Consider the following 12,420-nt stretch of genomic DNA (forward strand, 5'->3'; position numbering starts at 1 on the left):
AGAATGGAATATCACAAATTGATATCTAGGGGGAGGTGAGGAGAGGGCACTGTTGCTAGGCAACCACCTTCATTCCAGACAGGTGCTGACCCAGTTCTACGAGGGTCTCCTTTCCCTCCCTCCTCTTTCTCATCCCCTCCTCTTCTCTCTTGGCAGAGTCAAGAACATTACAGACAGAGATTTATTTTCCCTTTTGGAGAAGGTATGTTGTCATTAAGTTCATATTGTGACATAGGGTATTGTGATTAGAGACTTGGATTGTTGAGATCTGAAAGGAACCCTAGAGATACAGTGGTCCTGTTTCTGAAGCAAATTGTCCCCTGATGAGGAACTCATAACAGAATGTTGAGTCAGATGGGGACTTCAGGGTAGGAACGACGAGTTCTGCTTTGGTATTTGAAATGAATGTGGAATATCCACCTGCATACTGAGAAGCACAGGACTGGAGGCAGCTGAATAGTTTGAAGAAACTTCCATTGACAGGTCATCAATTCAGTGTGAGGGGAGGTTGAAGGCGGGCAGTAGACAAATGATCACAGAGGACGGGTACTGTGAGAAGAGAAGATGCTGGGCATGGAGCTCGGAATACCACCTCTTAGAAGAAGGAAGGCATGGCCAGGAAGAGATGCCTGTCAAGGATGCCTTCGAGGAGGAGCTGGAGGAGTAGGAGGTGGAGGGGGGTTAGGGAGGGGACAGGAACCATGCAAAGTTTTTGAGAGGAAGTGGGAAAGGGGCAGATGCCAAAGAAAAGTCAAGGAATATCAGCAGAGAGTGGACTTAGTGCAAGGTCGCCCTGGGTGACCATGGTGGGTGGATGAGTTCTTTGCTCTTGCCCCTTGTCCTTGGAATGATGAAGCCCCAGTTGGGCTAGTTTGGTCAAGCCACTTAACTTCTGTGGGTCTCTGTTTGCTCATCTATCAATTGGACGTGATCACAACAATTCCCTTCAGCACTGTTCTAAGGATTAGTAAAAAGATGCTCACTCAGTGTCTTGGTAATATCTCTATCCTTCACTCCTTCTAACTTTGTCCTTCTCACCCAAATCTCCCTCTCGGAGCCCATCTGATAGCTTCATACCTCCCATATCATCTGAGCTTCTCTTTGCAAATTCCTCTGTGCTTAAGCTTTCTGTGAAAACCTTACTCTGATGCAAGCATGCGTGGTGGGAGAGAGCTGACTTCTTCCCTCATCCTGAACTCCCCAACCCTCCTGCAGAGGCAAAACCCCACCCCACCCCACACCTCAGCCATCCCTCTCACCAACTTGAATCCTCTAAAAGATGAGGGAACAAATGAGGCAAATGTCTCCTTGGAGATACACTGTCCTTTGAGTGATTCCAAATGGAGATGTTCAATTGACCTTTCTGTCTTCTCCACTGAAAGGATGTATGGTTGCTAGGAAACCAACAGTAGGTGTTAACCACACCTGGCAAGAAAATGCTCCTAACCTGAAGAGGAATTATCTCCATGAGAATTTTTAGCCACTGTTTCATTATCATCTTTCAGAAATTTAATTTCACAAATATGTATGGAATTTTACATGCAAGGAACTTGCAAAGCCCAGATCCGATCGCATCATTCCTCAACTCAAAACCCTTCCATGCCCTTCCATTCACAAAAGGAAGTCAAAACTGCTTACTCTGACCCATAAAGCTAGCTTTGACCCACCACACCCCCTACTCCTGCCCGACCTGGTCTCTGCTCGCTCTCTCCATTCTACCTTGTGGGTCTTCCTGAAATCCCGTCCTGCTCCTGCCTCCACAATGACTCTTAACTCTTCAGAACGTTGCTTTAAAAATACTATTAAGTCCTGGGGCGCCTGGGTGGCTCAGTGGGTTAAGCCTCTGCCTTCAGCTCAGGTCATGATCCCAGGGTCCTGGGATTGAGCCCCACATTGGGCTCTCTGCTCGGCAGGGAGCCTGCTTCCTCCTCTCTCTCTGCCTGCCTCTCTGCGTACTTGTGATCTCTCTCCCTCTGTCAAATAAATAAATAAAATCTTTAGAAAATAATAAAAATAATAAAAATAAAAACACTATTAAGTCCGAACAGAATGATTTGCTTGTTCCTGTGCACTGAGGGTTTCAGGGCGTGCACGCATTCATTTAAGAAAGATTTTTCTCTCCTAGGTGCTCAGTACAGACTGAGTGCACCTTGTTTGCCTTCTTTCTTTATAGGGCACAGTTGGTAACGGTTCTATTCTTTCCTCTATCATAAGGATTTCCCAGTAGTGACAAAACTATAGCAACTGGTAATTCTTTGATTTCACAAATTATGGTCCTGGCTTAATAAATACAGAGTTGAGAATTTTAAAATTTTAAATTTTAAAAAGCAGCTAGTAATTATCCCAGGGTAGTTTTTAAAAAATTAAATACACTCTGTTACCCAATCGTGCTTAGCACAGCCCTGGGAGACTTCCTCCTACAACGAGGCTTTGTTCGTTTTTTTCCCCTCCTTAATTAATTAATTTTAATAAACATATAATGTATTTTTATCCCCAGGGGTACAGGTCTGTGAATCACCCGGTTTACACACTTCACAGCACTCACCATAGCACATACCCTCCCCAATGTCCATAACCCCACCCACCCCCCCAACCCTCAGTTTGTTTTCTGTGATTAAGAGTCATTGTTCTGGTTTTCTTACATGTGAATGTTCCCAGAATGCTTCTCCTTAAGAGAACAGGTATTGTTTGATGCTCCCTAGCTCACTCCGAAGGGAAGAAATGGCTTCTCCCCATGATACATAAACAATTCACCCGTTATCAGCCATCAAACCAGGATGAGTAAAATAGCCAACTTTTGTTTCTCTTTTGACGCATGCTTAAAATTCTCTCTTAATTTCTTTGCCCAAAGGAACCCCACTCCATGCCTCCCTGCATTTTGCACGTCATTGTGACAACATGTCTGAGGGGGCAGTGGGTCTTTGAAACGTCCTTACTTTGCACACCCATCCATGTTCCCTGGAGCCGGGGTGCATTTCCCAGCCTGATCCGAAATTACAACAACTTGTATCGCCAGAGTCTAGTACGAAAAGCAGAAGCCAACTTGAGTGTTTTGGAGGGACTCTTTTTTTTTTTAATTTTATTTATTTATTTGACAGAGAGAAATCACAAGTAGACAGAGAGGCAGGCAGAGAGAGAGAGAGGGAAGCAGGCTCCCAGCTGAACAGAGAGCCCGATGCGGGACTCGATCCCAGGACCCTGAGATCATGACCTGAGCTGAAGGTACCGGCTTAACCCACTGAGCCACCCAGGCGTCCCGGAGGGACTCTATTAGAAGGAATTCAATATGTAAGTGATGAAAGAGTAGAGAAGCCAAACAGAGTGGCAACAGCTGGAAGCTACTCAAGCTGAGAGGGAGAAAGGGTTCACGGAGCCCAGGATTTGGCATCACCTGGCAGGAGCCCGTCTCACAGAGGAGAAAAGCTATAACCAAAGACACCGCCGGAGGTAGAGAGAGAGGGAGGAAAGCACCATGGCTGCTTGCTTTCTCTCCACTCCAATCTTCCAGGAGCTTCTGTCGGTCAGATGGAAGCTACCTCCAGCCAGAGGGTAAGGAACCTGAGAAATGTTGTTTCCTGAAATAGCAGAGAAGGAAAGGCAGGAAAGGAGCTGGGGAGAGGCAGGGAAGGGATCTGGCAGCAAACAGGAACCCAGTCCGTGCCCTGAGCGCCAGAGATGTGGCTCTGTCACACCAAGTGTTTTTCTGATTAAGTTTAAAAAAGCCTTTTCTAAGGAGAAATGAATACCTCTGCATTATAATCATGTCCCATATTTACATTTTAAATGGTTTTCAGGAGTTTATTTCCAATTAATAAATGTCTTTCTTTTCGACATTTAATATTCAAATACCTGCTTATAAAAATGCATCTTACTCCTATTTTTGCCAAATTTAGTCCCTAGAGGTTTTTTCTTGGTTTGGTTCTATGTTTAGTAGAACTTTCAAGTAGCACATTGAGAGCTTTAGGTGAATTTAAATAATCTCCTTTAAATAAAGAGGGAAACTTTCAGTGCACTGTAGGATCCCTTCAGCTGGGCTGAGCCGGTCATCTGAAAGTCATTTGCCCAAACATTCAGCGTGTACTCCTGGGAAATTCTGTACGTGCTGGGAAGCTCAGAACTATGGAGTGCAAGTAGGAATCTGCTAAAAAGCACCTAGAATAAGGGGAAGCAACTTAGAAAGACCATATTTCTGTTCACAATTAAACTGGGCTATTAAAACCACATATTTACTTTTGGGAACTATAGTCTTCAGAAACTCTTGTCTACATGTAAGCCACAATATAGAACTCCTCTACTATTGTCATCCATCTTTTTTATTCTAAAAATAATAAATGTTCATTATAGAATATTTAGAAAATAAGAGAAAGTATACTAGTTAAAATTTTTGAAAACAGGTAACTTCAACCTGGGAAGTTAACCTCTATTAACACTGGTGTTTCATGCATGGTGTGTGTGTGTGTGTGTGTAAAACAGCCTATGGACCTACCATGTAAAGTTATATACCTGATTTGCATCGTTTATCATTTTATTTTGAGGATTTCCTCAGACTGTAATTTTCCTCAGTGAAAAATCATTTTTTTAAAGATTTTATTTATTTTTTTCACAGAGAGCGATCACAAGTAGGCAGAGAGAGAGAGAGGGAGGGAGCAGGCTCCCTGCTGAGCAGAGAGCCTGATGCAGGGCTCAATCCCAGGACCCTGGGATCATGACCTGAGCTGAAGGCAGAGGCTTTAACCCAATGAGCCACCCAGGCACCCAAAAATCCTTTTAATCTTTTCAGAATATTCCATTGTATGGCTGTCTGTGCTATGATTTATTAAGATATTTTCCCTTTAGTTAGACATTTAAGAACCACTTTGCCACCGATGTCTTGACAAGATAACACGGAAAGTGGTTTTTAGTCTATAAAAAGGAAGTAACATCTTGAAAGGAGCTGGCATTTCCTTTTCTCAGGCTGATTGTCTCTCTTAGCTTTGATTCACATTAAGTGCTTTCAAAGGCTTCTCCGTCTCTTTGAAGAGTAGGAGTGAGAAGAGGCCACCAGCTAAGGCTCTTGGACCCAAGGAACGTCCCTGGATAATTATTCAAGTGATGATTGTGAAGAAGGTAAGCCTTGTTCTTGTTCAAAAATTGCAGGTTGCTACTGACATACTTAAGGATATATATCCTTAAAATATATATATTATGTATATATAATATATAATATAAATAATATAAAATTTAATATATATACACATATATATATTTTTTTAGATGCTTAGAAACTCCCATTAAGTGAGTGATGAATTATGAATGCCAGAGAAAGTTATATAGTAAGCACCTGATTTGATTTATTTGGGGCCTCCATTGGATTTTCTTGTTCCTTTTGTAGCTTTCTTTCTTTCTTTTTTTTTTTTTTAAGATTTTCTTTATTTATCTGACAGAGATTACAAGTAGGCAGAGAGGCAGGCAGAGAAAGGGGAGGAAGCAAGCTCCCTGCTGAGCAGAGAGCCAGATGCGGGGCTCAATCCCAGGACCCTGGGATCATGACCTGAGCCAAAGGCAGAGGCTTTAACCCACTGAGCCACCCAGGCACCCCTGTATTTTTCTTTTTCTTTTTCTTTTTTTAAGATTTTATTTATTTATTTGACAGACAGAGATAGGCAGAGGCAGGCAGAGATGGGGGAGGGGGGAAGCAGGCTCCCTCCTGAGCAGAGAGTTGGATGCAGGGCTTGATCCCAGGACCCTGAGACTATGACCTGAACCAAAGGCAGAGGTTTAACCCACTGAGCCACCCAGACACCCTTCTCCTTTGTATTTTTCTAGTAAACAATGACTTGGAGTGGGACTGGTCCAGAGTAGTCTTTATAGTCTAAAAAGAGGGAGTAAACGAGACGATGCGTAAAGAATTCAGCTCAGTGACTGAGTTGCTGAAAATATTCCACAGATGTGAAGTGCCATTAGTATCCTCAGCAGTATCTTCATCTGAGTAGGACTTCATAGCTTACGAAGAACTTTCACATACATTTACACTTTGAGTTGTCACAGTAACTCAGGGATGAGGGCAAGGATGAGGATCCTCTTTACCTCCAGGTACTTCCACGCTGTGGCTCCCAATGATAACTTGCTCACTTGCTGATGGCATTTAAATGGTCATCTGGCCTGAATTATTACAGACTCTGATTTTGGCAAAAGCAGATAGACTGAGTGGACAAGGTTGGCAAAGTGCTCTTCACTCTAGCAGGCCAGGGCTCCAGACTCCTTGCTCATGAACGGTTTGATTTTAGGCAAGTTACTGAAATCCCTCCCAGTGTTTGGCCAATGCCAATAATAACAAAAATAGTAATACCACTGTGCCCTCTGCCCTAGGGTTCATGATAAAGCACAAAAGAAGATAAAGGAGTCAAAATTATGTCTTTTTTTTTTTTAAGATTTTATTTATTTTACAGAGAGAGATCACAAGCAGGCAGAGAGGCAGGCAGAGAGAGAGGGAAGCAGGCTCCCTGCTGAGCAGACAGCCCGTTGCGGGGTTCGATGCAGAGCTCTATGTGGGGCTTGATCCCAGGACCCTGAGACCATGCCCTGAGCTGAAGGCAGAGGCTTAACCACTGAGCCACTCAGGCACCCCAAAATTATGTCTTTAGGAGTGGAACTTAAGAAAGTATTTTGATGAGACTATTCTAAACAATAGTGTATTTGCAAATTAAATAACAATCGAAGCACTCATACTGAGTGATTGATATGAGCTCTTAACCTTCCCTTCCTTCCGCTGGATCTGCTTGCAGTCCAGGTGTGTAGTAATCCTTCAAACTGTTCCTAACCCAGACCTATACTTCTTTTAGCACCCATCTAGAGGCAAGAAGGGAGTTACCTCTGGGGAAAAAACCCCAAGGGGCTAGCCTTGATTCAGTGAGAGACTGACTGAAAAGTTGCATCCAGGTCAAGGTCATGGCTCTCCCCATAAACTGAAGAGGCCAGAGGCCTTGGTGTCAATGGTTTGGCACTTAGGATTGCTCCAGATTAAGGTTTATCAATTTGTTTTCAAAGAGCTGCCCCTAGAGTCAGCAAGGTTAATCCATTCTAAGCCCTAAGCAATGAAATAGCCAGCAAACACATCCCACAGGGGAAGAAGGAAGAAAGCTGGACATACTGTCCTAACCATTTAAGAACCTGTCATGACAGAGCAGATAGATCATTCTGTTGAACAGTAGCACTCTACCATTAACCAACGGAACAGGAGGGTTGGTTGAATCTGGGCTCAGAGTTCCCAGCCTGGCAGAGAACTTTCTAGGGAATAAAAAGAGAGTCAGAAATAGAAGCGGTATTTGGATGCTGTTAAACTATATTTCGCTTTACCCGAGAGAAGTGGATGTGAATTGCCTCTGCTACTGATCACCAAACTAACACAGATAAAACAGGCAGTAGTAAGCCTTGAATGAGACGAACAGCTGCTAAAAACGGGAGTGTGACCAATTCTTGACTTGTCTTGGCATTCTTGTCTCAGAGAAGAGAGGAAGCCAGGAAGGTAGATACAGAACTGGCTTTATGTTTGGTGAGACAGAAGGGATGTATGGGTGATAGGGAAAGGTGGGGCCTGGAGAATTAAGCGAACATTCCACCTTAACTTTGTCGACTCATAAAGAAAAAAAAAAAGCATAAAGATATCAAAAAGATATGTACAATGAATGATGATGACTTTTGAATGATTTACTTCAAAATTATCTAATGGCAGCAGGGAGTAGGTCTCCCTGATAGGTGGGGGTATAGAAAAAACCAGGAATGTCCATGGACTGGTAATTACTACAGGAAGGTGATAGATCCGTGGGGGTTCATTCAGCTATTCTCTGTATTTGTGTGTGTTTGACATTTCCCAAATAAGAAGTAAAACAAAACAAAATTATATATGGCTCATTCCAAGGCTTAAAAAAAAAAAAAACAAAAAACCCTGTGAAAAGAAGAATGGCTTTAAAATATGACAAGCTTTCAAAAAAGAAACAGTGTATGGATAGAGACACACACAATCCCATTTAGGGAGAAAATGTGTCTTTTTGGAGTGAGAGTTGGGAAGGCAGTATCTAAAGCAGTGTGACTTGACTAGGAGCCATTTGGAAATTTGTGGGGACATTTTTGCTTATTGAAATCCCTGGCAATGCTGGTTCTCCATGGTGGAAGGCTAGGAATGTTAAAACTCCTTTCATCCGAGGAGCCTAGAACTGTTCCCTCAATGCGGGTAGTGCCCCCCCACTGTATAGCACTGATGTGAGGAGACCAAAGTGCCAAAGTGGCCACCAACATGCTCTTCTATTAATCTGATCTTAAAATCACATGATCCGTGAAGGGGAAGGATAAATAGTAAAGGTTGAATAACAAAGGCCCACATGAAATTTAAGAAGTGGGTCAAGAAAGCCAAAGATTGAATGGTCAACAGTATATTCAGGTACAATAAGAATATAATATTTGCAGCTTTCAGAAAGAGGGGATAGTTTCCTCTAATCTAGAAAAGGTAGCACAAACATGGTCAGAAGAGAACTGGAAAGCAAAATGTTAAGAGGAGAAGTAGTGAGAACATATCACCGGGAACTTACGCCCATATCCCAACAAGGCTGCACTTGGGTCACTTGCCCTGGAAGACTCAACACTTGCCTCAGGCTCTGCAAGTGATCCTGTCCTTATAAGGAAAAATTGAATAAACCACAGGCCAGTGGTTCCATCAGGGGGTGAACAGGCCTGACCTCTGAAAAAGGCATGCTTGCTCTAGCCATGTACACTGTGGATCAGACCCTCATAGAGCTCCAGACATGTTGAAACAACAACTCCAAATGTCAAAGACACCAGGAGATGAAGTCCTCAGTGAGCCACACAGAGGTTAATGGCATTAAGTCCAAGAAAGGAAGACCTGTGGCCCGAGTCTGCAGGAAGCCCTTCGTGGAACAAAGGGATATAACCCCGATCTTAAAAGAGGGGCAGCTTTTGAAGAACCATAGAAAACAAGAGAGGACATATTCATGGAAAGTTCACATTTGGGAGAAGGAAAGAAAATGAACAGAGGCCTCATCCTTTTGATGGTGTCATAATTTAGGACTTCACCTCTACCCACTTTCCTCTCTGGCATGCAGCCTTCTTGTCTCACTCAGCCCTTGGTTTTCCTGGACTCTCAGCTTCCATGGCACACCTGCCTCTGACTCATTGCGTTCAGGCCCTCAAGTTGCTGTGTGCTCTGGCCCCACACCTCTCACAGCTCTTGGCCAAATGCTCCATTGCCTCGGCCTCATACAAGGAGGTATCCCCTGGCCACCCTTGGACAAACAGCTGAGACAAGTTCCCAAGAAAGGACATGAGCACAGTGTTTCACTCTGAAACAAATTCATAGTCTTTTTTTTTTTTTAATTTATTTGATGGAGAGAGATCACAGGTAGGCAGAGATGCAGGAAGAGAGAGAGAGGGAAGCAGGCTCCATGCTGAGCAGAGAGCCTGATGTGGGGCTCGATCCCAGGATCCTGAGATCATGACCTGAGCTGAAAGCAGAAGCTTAACCCACTGATCCACCCAGGTGCCCCCAAATTCATAGTTTTTGGGTGCTCTCATGGAATCAAATCCAAGGGAAAAGTTTGTCTAAAAACGTTCTCTTTCTCTCTCTAGGAATAGATTCCTTTTGATGTATTCGCTTTTTCTATTTTCTAAAAACTGGTACCAGACCTGACAGAGCAATTCACTTTAGATGCATCATGAATGATAGACTGGAAAGTTTTCAAATAATATTTACTAAAATGCTGGTAGCTGAACTGTGGCAGTCTGGTACCCAGAATCAGCTTGAAAGCTTTGATCCATCAGCTCCACCAAGAGCTGATACATCTAGGTGAGTGGTGGTACCAACTGTGGCCGAAGCACTTGCTTTATAATTCCTGCGTGAGTCGGGTGGAGGGCCCATGAGGCTGGAAACAGATCCTCATGGTCCTTCTCAATGTGATTTTTAAAAAATATTTTATCTATTTATTTGACAGACAGAGATCACAAGTAGGCAGAGAGGCAGACAGAGAGCAGGGGGTGGGGGGGGAGCTGGTTCCCTGCTGAGCAGAGAGCCCGATGCGGGGCTTGATCCCAGGACCTGGGATCATGACCTGAGCCAAAGGCAGAGGCTTTAACCCACTGAGCCACCCAGGTGACCCTCAATGTGATTTTTTTTTTAATTACATATTCTAATATTTAATACCTTTATTACATTTCTGACATCCGCAGTCTTGTAATTAAGGAAAGATATTTTTGCTTCTAAAAATTAGAAACCATACTTCCTAGTAAAATGCCCAGGTACACAAATAGGATGGGGTTAGCAATATAATCAAAGTGCATTAAAATACACTCCTCTTGGAGGTGGCTGAGGTGAGTGCCAGCGGAACACTGTGTTTTTCTTTATTTACTGGCTCTGCCAACACCATGTTTGGGTTCTTGGGTTGGTGCTTATCTGAAATCATGTTGACACAGGCATGAATGTTCTGAATTTTTGAAGTGTGTGTGTGTGTGTGTGTGGCTGTTGTTGTTTTGCTCGCTGGAGCACATTTCTCTGAATGAACAGCTTTTGAGAAGCTGTAAAAATTTCACAACACACAGACATTTGATAACAACAGCATGTATTCCTTGGGAAAAACAACTGGAACCTTGAAGTAGTTGGTACTGTTCTCCTACTACTGTTTAGTATAAAACACTCAGGGAGGAGGGGACACTAGAGAGTTTCTATGTAGACAGAGTTTTGTAGACAGTTTCTGGGAAGATCACAGCTTGGACACAGCACATTAGTGTATTGGCAGTTGAGTTGGTTTTGGTTTTTTTTTTTTTTTTGAAGATTTTATTTATTTGAGAGAGACAGTGGGAAAGAGAGCATGAGCATAGGGAGTGGCAAAGGCAGAGGGAGACACAAACTCCCCCCTGGGCAGGGAGCCCAACTCGGGGCTCGATCCCAGGACCCCGGGATCAGGACCTGAGCCAAAGGCAGATGCTGAACCCGCTGAGCCACCCAGGCGCCCCGGCAACTGAGTTTTTAAAAAGACTGTACTCCGCTCTATACTCTGAACTTTTGATCTCATTCTGTTCCATATTTTAATAGATTGAAAATTGCTAATATCACCATACACTGATGAAGGGATTTCCTGCGACCATGAAGCAAGAAGAAGCACTTTTCTTTCCCACAGAGTCTGAATAGGACGTGCAATAATGACTCCAGCACAGTGTACTGTACATAAAGATTTTCTTTCAGGCAGTCATTCAAATGTCTATTGATGGATCATTAGCTAAAAACAGATCAAAGACAGAAACCGACATGAACCATGAAGTTCAGGCTTCTTCAATTCCCCCAAACACGTAGAGCCTTATTCATTGAATGCAAGGGTGCTTCTGTCTAAATTCCCATTTTGGTCTCTTAAAATTCTTCAACTATGTTTAGAGAAAGGTCATCAGCTCATCTTTGCTTAGTGAACACAATTAGAATCTAAGAAACAAATTGTAAATGTAATGTTAATTTTATGTAGTGTGAAATATGTGAAGAATGTTGAACATTATACACATATCATTGACTGGTGGCCTCTGTCCCTGCTGGACCCGGCTCCTACGTTGGCCGCAAAAAGCAGGTCAACAAGCCGGGACAGATGTGTGGCCTCCCTGGGCCAGACTGAGAGAACATTCCTTCAGCGTGTTGTCTCCAGCCTCGCTGTTTGTCCAGCGGCACCAAAAAGGCCAGCAGGCCGCTCCTGGATCCTGGATCCCTGGAGTCCTTCTGGCTGTTGGCAGGTCAGGCACAGCGCTTCAAGGAGGGTCCCCAACTCTGCATATCAGCTAGCTTCCATTTATCTTAACGAAATGAAACAACACCCTTCAAACTCAAATCAACAAATGGTTTCATCAGAGAGGCTGCTTAAAGCCATCTTCCTTATCAGCTTGCCCAAGAGTGAAAGAACAGAAAACAGCCACAAGTTTCTTAACTGTCCCTCCTTTGTTCCAGTCTTACCTCTGGTGCTTTTTCAGTGTTTCGGAATTCTTGGTCCTTAAAAAAAGAACACTTGTAACAAGTTTTCACTCATACCACTTCTGACATCAAGGGAAGGCGTTTTGGTTTTGGTTTTGGTTTTTTCCCTCCCCATCAACCAATTCTCCAACTCTCTGGGCCCCCGACTGGATATCGTACAATTCAGTTCAGTTCTGACACTCCCCAGAACTGGCACAGACCCCACGGGTCTAAAGGCTCGGTCCCATGAGACTGTCCCCACTTCAGATGCCAGCCACAAGTCCCCGTTGGTCGTTAGTACTTCTGACTGACGAGCTATAAACTTGGGCTTCTCACAACCCCTTCCTCAGGGTTGATAATTCACTAGAAAGGTTCACAGAACTCAGGAAAAGACTTTACCTACTGTTTCTGGTTTATCTTAAAGGATTCAACTCAGGAACAACCAAATG

The sequence above is a fragment of the Mustela putorius genome, unplaced genomic scaffold (assembly GCF_011764305.1).
Source record: "Mustela putorius furo isolate JIRA1106 unplaced genomic scaffold, ASM1176430v1.1 tig00003858_pilon_pilon_pilon, whole genome shotgun sequence".
Taxonomy (NCBI): Eukaryota; Metazoa; Chordata; class Mammalia; order Carnivora; family Mustelidae; genus Mustela; species Mustela putorius.